A 6981-nucleotide genomic window follows, 5' to 3' on the forward strand; every position below is an offset into this window, starting at 1 on the left:
TACATGATGAGAGGTTTTAATCGCTGCGTTAACTAAAACAACCAGCAGCAACTCAATAACAAGGTGCACAAAGCGTTGCAGTTCTTGAGTTGCCTCGGGATACGTTGCCGGTAGGAGTTGTCTTGACGCAGTCACCAGGTACGAAGACTTCGTATCGAGCGGCTAAAATCAAGTTTTACAGTAAGCTACAGGTAGAGCAACTCGACGTTTTATTGATAGTTATGGCTGAGTGATAAAGTCTTCATTTTAAGCAATTCTTCGTTAGTTTTAAGCCCGCGCTTCATGTGACGTAACGGGGGAAACTCATAGTGAGTTGTTCACGACGCTATTGCCCACATCGGGGGATCAATTGTTCAGACTTGTGGCTTCAGTTCATCGAGCACTGAGGCGAAACGGTTATTGGCCATACCAACAAATATCCGACTGCCGACCTTTCCGATCCGTCCCAAAATCATGATACGTTTATCTCAGGTGAGACAAAACTGTGATAGGTTTGAAAAAAAAATACCGGTTGAGGCACGTTTCTAACCCGGTGGCCAAGCGCGCCAAGTTCCACCCGGACGAGCGTTGTTTACCGTGCGAGCCGACAAGGCTTCTGGAACGACTTGCGCTCAAGCCGGCAGAATAGTTTTTCCCTGATCCACTGGCACGAAGATATCACCAAGGACAAGAGCGCTGGGGGCGACACCCAAAGCAGAAAATCGCCTAAAACAGCCTGTGGGCTGAGAAAAGCGGATTTTATTGTTTTCATGCAAATTATGATGTGCTCCCAAGCAGGTAAATCAAGAATGATGTCCAATAATCCGGATAATAACGCGTCTTGACAGATAACACGTGCGTTCTGGTATCCAGTAATTGCGAGAACGTTACCATTGGCTACATATTTACCAATAGAAAAGCGCCACTTGGCAGTGTACAAACACGAAGGCGACAAGTAGCAGGTAGTCACACAAAGCATAACGTGCGCGCCGACAACGCATTTTCGAGCGCAGTCTCCATTACTAAGCGCTACTATTCGGACCACCAGCTCCACCAGGCCTCACGGATCGTACAGGCCGTACCTGTAGTGGGCCAACTTTGGCTCACTACTACTGCTTACACGAGCACTGCGTGTATGAGGTAGCGTTAAGTTTAGATTTAATTTGAATTAACTATACTTGAGACAACGAGTATAATTTAAATAAAAAAGAGGCACTAAGTAACTAGTTAGAGTAAAATGAGAACTGCATTGATTCTCAATTGGTCTTCCTCCTATGGGTAATACCATCTATAAAAGGGATCACCAGTGGCTGACTGACAGAGCCCCGTCAATATGCACATCACTGATTCGTAGCAAGATGCTGCTTTTTACCAATATGATCTTTGGGTATGTATGGACCACTCATTGTGATGCCCCACTTCAATGCAGCCATTGGTGTATCTTACACCGAGGTGAGGAAGTATCCAAACGTCTAACGGACACCTATCTGGTAGAGCCGCAAGTTACTTGTAGCCACTTGTGCGTGTAACCCCGTTACAGCACCTACTTACCATCGACAACGAAACTCACTGGTTGAGCGCAAGGATATGTTCTGAGGTCGCCGGTTTGATTCCAGCCGTTGTCACTGTTTGCGTTGATATGTACGCATGTACTGTTGTCCGCCTTCCTCACTGACTACTTTTGCGTGTATCCCGGTGCTAGATCCTCGATGGCAGTGGTCTGCAGCAAATGTATTACTTCGATGGTGCTGTACAATTTTGTGGAGGGTTAAGTGTATTTGAGCACGCAGAACCAGAAAGACAACACAACGTGAAATTATAAATAGGGTAAGGGGAACACCTTTTTCGCCGTTGCTGCCTTGAGGTGGGTCCAGCTCGCACGAGGCGCATTCGGTGGTTGCGCGGGCTGGAAAAATCAGCATTTCATTATCGAATCTCCGGCGAAGCCCCCTGATCTACTGGCTCGAAGCGTACGTGCGACAGCTTTTTTAGCGCCGTAAATGTGTTGGACCATAATTGATATAACATAATTAAAAATCGATGTTATGCTTTTGTCTTCATAGGATGGATATTTTTGGAGAGTATGTATGTACTACAAGCCTGGATGACTTTGGACACTCTGATAACCTGCGGCGTCATCTGCGGCGACCTTGCAAATGTCTACCAGAGCTTCCTCGTGAGCTCTGCCAGAACTGCTGGCAGTGGGTTAAAAGCAGCAGCCACCACCTCGCTCACCACCAAAGGTCGTCTCGGTGCCGTGCAGTTATGGAGCGTGTCGAGCACCTCAACCACAGAAGATGAGAGTAACGACGAGGTTGTGGAATCAAGCCTACTCGACTTGGCGGATTTCGAATGAAGTGAGATTGATCTCGACGCGCCTCCTCTATTTCTGCCGGATGCGCCCATCACCGAAACCATCCCTGAAACCAGTGAAGAACGAACAGAAAGTGTGGAGCCTCGCGAAGGCGTCAGCGGTTGCAGCATCTGTTTACGATCGCTCGACAACCACGACGGTGAAGAGGACGAGAACATATGAACATGCGGAAAACAGAGTTGCCGTCAACCGTTTCACCGGCTCTGCGTGATCGGCTGCATTTCACACGATACAAGGTGTGGAAATTGCCGCGAACCCATCGATGTCTATGTTGAAGAGGGTGAGGCTGTGGTTGTTGGGCACATCCCTGCCCCACCGACGTGCCTAATCTGCAAAGAGGTTATCCAAGGGATTATTTTGGAAGGGCCACAATGTGACCACAAGCTGGATTACGACTGTTTGAAGACATACAACCCGCAAAACTTTGGCCGACCTAGGAACAAGGATTTCCTCAGCACAGCCTGCCAATACCCGTTCACGGTCGATCTATTCCCTCAGCAGCTTGTTCTTCTCTCGGAAGGTAGCGAAGTGAGTACATCCGGCGTGCAAGTGGATCGTGGTCTGTCTTTCTATCACAGGTAGTAAAACAACCGAATCGTATTGTCACATTGCCCTTGCGCGATTTGCGTTGAAGCCCGAGTTGGAAATCTTGTTACTTCATCTGAAGGGCTTCATTGATGCGACACATGCCGCAGAGCAAACCGCTGAAAACCACAATCGCATGGTCTCGTTGATCATTGCCCTCGATTCCAGAAACGGGACCGTTCTTGTCAGCATTGTCAGCGACCTGGACGACGCACTCTTGGAGGTTCTTTCTCACGTCTTGGATTTGCTGAGACCTGTCAGAATATGGGTAATGGCTGCAGACCTGTCCGGATTACCTCGCGGCACAAGGGTTCCGTCCCAGCTAGTATCGACAATCCAGCGATCGTGTCGATGACACCCCGTGAGCATCTTCGGCTTCGTGTAGTGCTAACTGAGAGCAGCGCGAAGTGTCTCGGCAGGCCATTGCCTTGTGTTTGTAGTAGCAAGATGGTTGATGCAGGGTGTCACAACACCTGGTAGCTCTACAAGGCGGTACTACAGCGGTAGCCTTCATTCTGACAGAACGCCGCAAAGCGTCGAAGACGGCTATTATATTCTGTCCTGCTGCGCAAGCCGATGGTCTGCATATCTAGCTGCGGCAATCGCTACGCTGTTGCGTCGACCGGCCATTGGGAGATCCATGCGTCAGACGACTTGCGAGTCTCCAAAGAAAAAAAAAACGAAGTGATGGTTTGTTTGTTATGGCCCCAACTTATGGCTTCCTCAATAGTACTCGGCTGTCGTCCTCAATTGTACTCAGCAGTCGGCCTCAACTACTGTCCAGTGTCCTGGCAACCACCCACGCTCGCCGCGGAACGTCAAGGCGGCGTTTACGCCCGCCTACTGTTCGGCGTATGCTAACAACCAAGATCCTTCGGCTGGCTGGTCCTACATCACGAGTGATGTAGGACCAGCCAGGTGAGGCCCAGATGTTGTCGATCTTGGCCGGAACGCGTGGCTTACTGAAGCCTTGGACGAGCTCCGCGCGCGCGATTTGGAGACACATGGAGGGCGTCGCGATTACTGAATCAGACGACGAGGGCGATGCTAACGAAGCGTAAAATGCCATTGTCGCGCGGAGGCTTAGCGTTAGTGTATGTAATCTATTAATCAATCCATTCTAATTCCTGCAGTCTACAGTATTGACCTCGTACAGGACAGCGTAGTTAGAATTAGTATAATTGTCATATCGAGTCCTTTATCAAAACGCAACTTCATGCGTGGATCATCTACGATGTACTAGAGGTGCTCTACCAAGGCCTCAGGGCACGTCGTAGTCCCGCTCATTAGCTCCTATTCCAGCGGCTTATACAATTAGTTTTCAACGAGAAAATATCACGAGCACATCATATTTTTTGCAAAACACACTAAAAGGCATCCCAGCACATGCGCAAGGGACACGTTCTATGAACAGTAAACCGAAGGTTAGCAACACATCAAATAAAGACGTTTTCCGAACGTTATTTTGGCGGTTGCATCCCGATACCTGTGAAAACCCTCACACGGGCGGCATAGAGCGCGGCGAAAGGCACGGTGCCTGTGGGTGGACACAGGAGATGGCATTACAAGCCCCGCCGCTAGATCTGGTCGATGATGGCGGCGAGGTCGCAACAGATAACGACGAGAGCTGCGATCCGCTGGATGCCGTCACCGCTGGACCGATCGCCCACCGGATCGCCGCCACTACTGAGGACATTGCTCCGTCTGAGTGACACGCTGCTGAGTCGCGAACGCTGATAGAGCTGGAAAACCTGTAAGCTGTTGCAGGCGCTGATACAGCCATGATTTTTGCTTGCACGATGATATGCGGTATGAACTACACCTCAAGTGCCGGTGCGTACAACGTGTAGCTGACGCAGCGTGGGATCTCAGCGAGAAAACTGCACGCTACCGCTACATCTATCGTATCTGGGATGATAGAGTAACTGATGCTAGAGATTATTCCGCTTTAAAAGCATGCGTTGGCAAATGGTGCTGAGCTACAGCATTCAGTCTATCAGCGGACAACAAACAGTATGATTTTCACAGCGGCACCTTGCACTTATTCCAACATACTAACTGTTGCCTACTCTGTATTAATCTTTCTGTAGCACGTGTCTTGCCAGCGGTATTTGTCGAATCAGACGGTCCACAGCGTACAGAGCCTACCCAAGTGATGTTTGACAACGACTCGATCCGAACCGAAGACATATCGTAATTACAAGCATCTTGTTGGATCGTCAACGGCGAGGAGGGGTGGCGGTGCGTAGTGATCACCACACGCATTTCAGCAGCTAGGCCTTGGAGGCCCTTGTCTGCTCAGATGATCCATGACTCAGGATACAACTCGTGTAGATAATCGCCATCGCACACGTTGTCATTGGTTGCCAGATTGGTGGCGGCCACCACGTGAAATGTTTTCTTTTCCAGACGATAGTGACGTCAGCCTCGGGGCCTTTGTAGTGGTGCGAGCAGTTGAAAGCGAGTCCCGTAGGAAGCACAGACACATCCGTCTTGTAACCGTGCAACTTGTGCTTCTTGTTGTAGTAGCTCACCCTCAGTTGCTGGTGTCATCAATCGAGACGTTGACGCTGTCGCGATCGAGGAGTTGCTCACGGAGGTACCAGCTCGAGCGCAACAATGTTGCCCGAGCTTGGACGCGAGTGTCCGACTTCCGGTGCTGAAGGAAATCGATCGACGCCTTTGACTGATGGCAGCAGCAGCACAAGCATCAGCCTCCGCATCTACGTGTAGTCGCGTTTGAATGCGCGATTGAAGGTCTCGCAGAGATTACTGTCCTATTGAACTCTGAATGCGTAAGATAGCACTGCCACCCACTAAAGTTCGCCTTCAGCCATTGCTGCTTCATATACTTATGGAGCCCGCTCAGATCCGGAAGCTTGATCCACTTTCTCCTTGCGTGTCAAGTACTTCGCTTCGGTGAGCGAGAAGTGCAGATTATAAATATCTCTATAACTCTCGGCCACCGCAGCGCTGTGAACCCCCCACACATGAGCTCCTTTACAGCAAGCGGTACCTTGGCAGTGACGTAGTAGAAACACATTGGGTATGTGTACGTACAGTCGACGCCAGACACACTCTGTACGGCATTGAATCGAGCAGCGTCAACATCGACTATTACATACCACACACGCATTCGTTCGCCAGTCACATTCCTCAGCGCAGCAAATGCATCGGTAAAGTGCCGCTTATCCAACTGCGACATAACAAAAAGAACCAAATGGTGTACCAGCCCCATCTGAGAGGTCGATGACAATGGCTGGGTAGTGGTTGAAACGTCACTTCCATCCTGTAGGATGACGGAGGCCGGGTTGGTCTTAGCCGATCGCAGCAGTACTTTCGTCGTGACACCAACGACAAACACGTGTTCGTTTGAATCGCCCCCCTTACCGTGCTTGCCGCTCGCCTCCATGTCGCGCGTGAACGTGAACGCATTTTGATTTGTTTCGCTGCTGATGAAGTAAACTGCAGCAATAAGAACAGCCACGCAGCTGACGCGGTTGTTGCCAACAAGCTTAGTCTGCCGATATAGGCTCACACAGTTTTTCTGTCAGCGTAGTTCAGGTAGGTCTTCTATGCTCAGGGAAAACTTGCGCGACATCGCATGTAGAATTCGAGGCGGAGTGATATTTTCGCGAGTCATGTCGTGGATGATTGTTCGTTTCGCCCGCGCGATGGTGGGTTTCCGGCGCGGATTAGTCGCCGAAAAATTTGTGCCAAGCTTGGTCATGGTCACCGCCTTTTCTTCTTGGAAGATCAGCACCTTGGCACGACAGAGACACTTTGCGAACAGGACCGCTGCTTTGCACTGCTTGCACGCACCACACAGAATCTGGTACCACATCGAATGCGGGATTGCGGAAGCGCACGCGGTGCAGGGTATGAATGGCTGTTGAATGTCTTGTAGACTTTCATGCCCAAACGCAGGATGCCCGCGTATCCTTCGAAACCCTCACTGCAGAGCAGCTACCAGGAAGTAGACAGGAAATATGACTGATAATTGAGTGTTGAGACGGTTGTGGCGCTCGAGACCGTCTCCACCA

This window comes from Phytophthora cinnamomi (assembly GCF_018691715.1).
Source record: "Phytophthora cinnamomi strain GKB4 chromosome Unknown Contig62, whole genome shotgun sequence".
NCBI lineage: Eukaryota > Oomycota > Peronosporomycetes > Peronosporales > Peronosporaceae > Phytophthora > Phytophthora cinnamomi.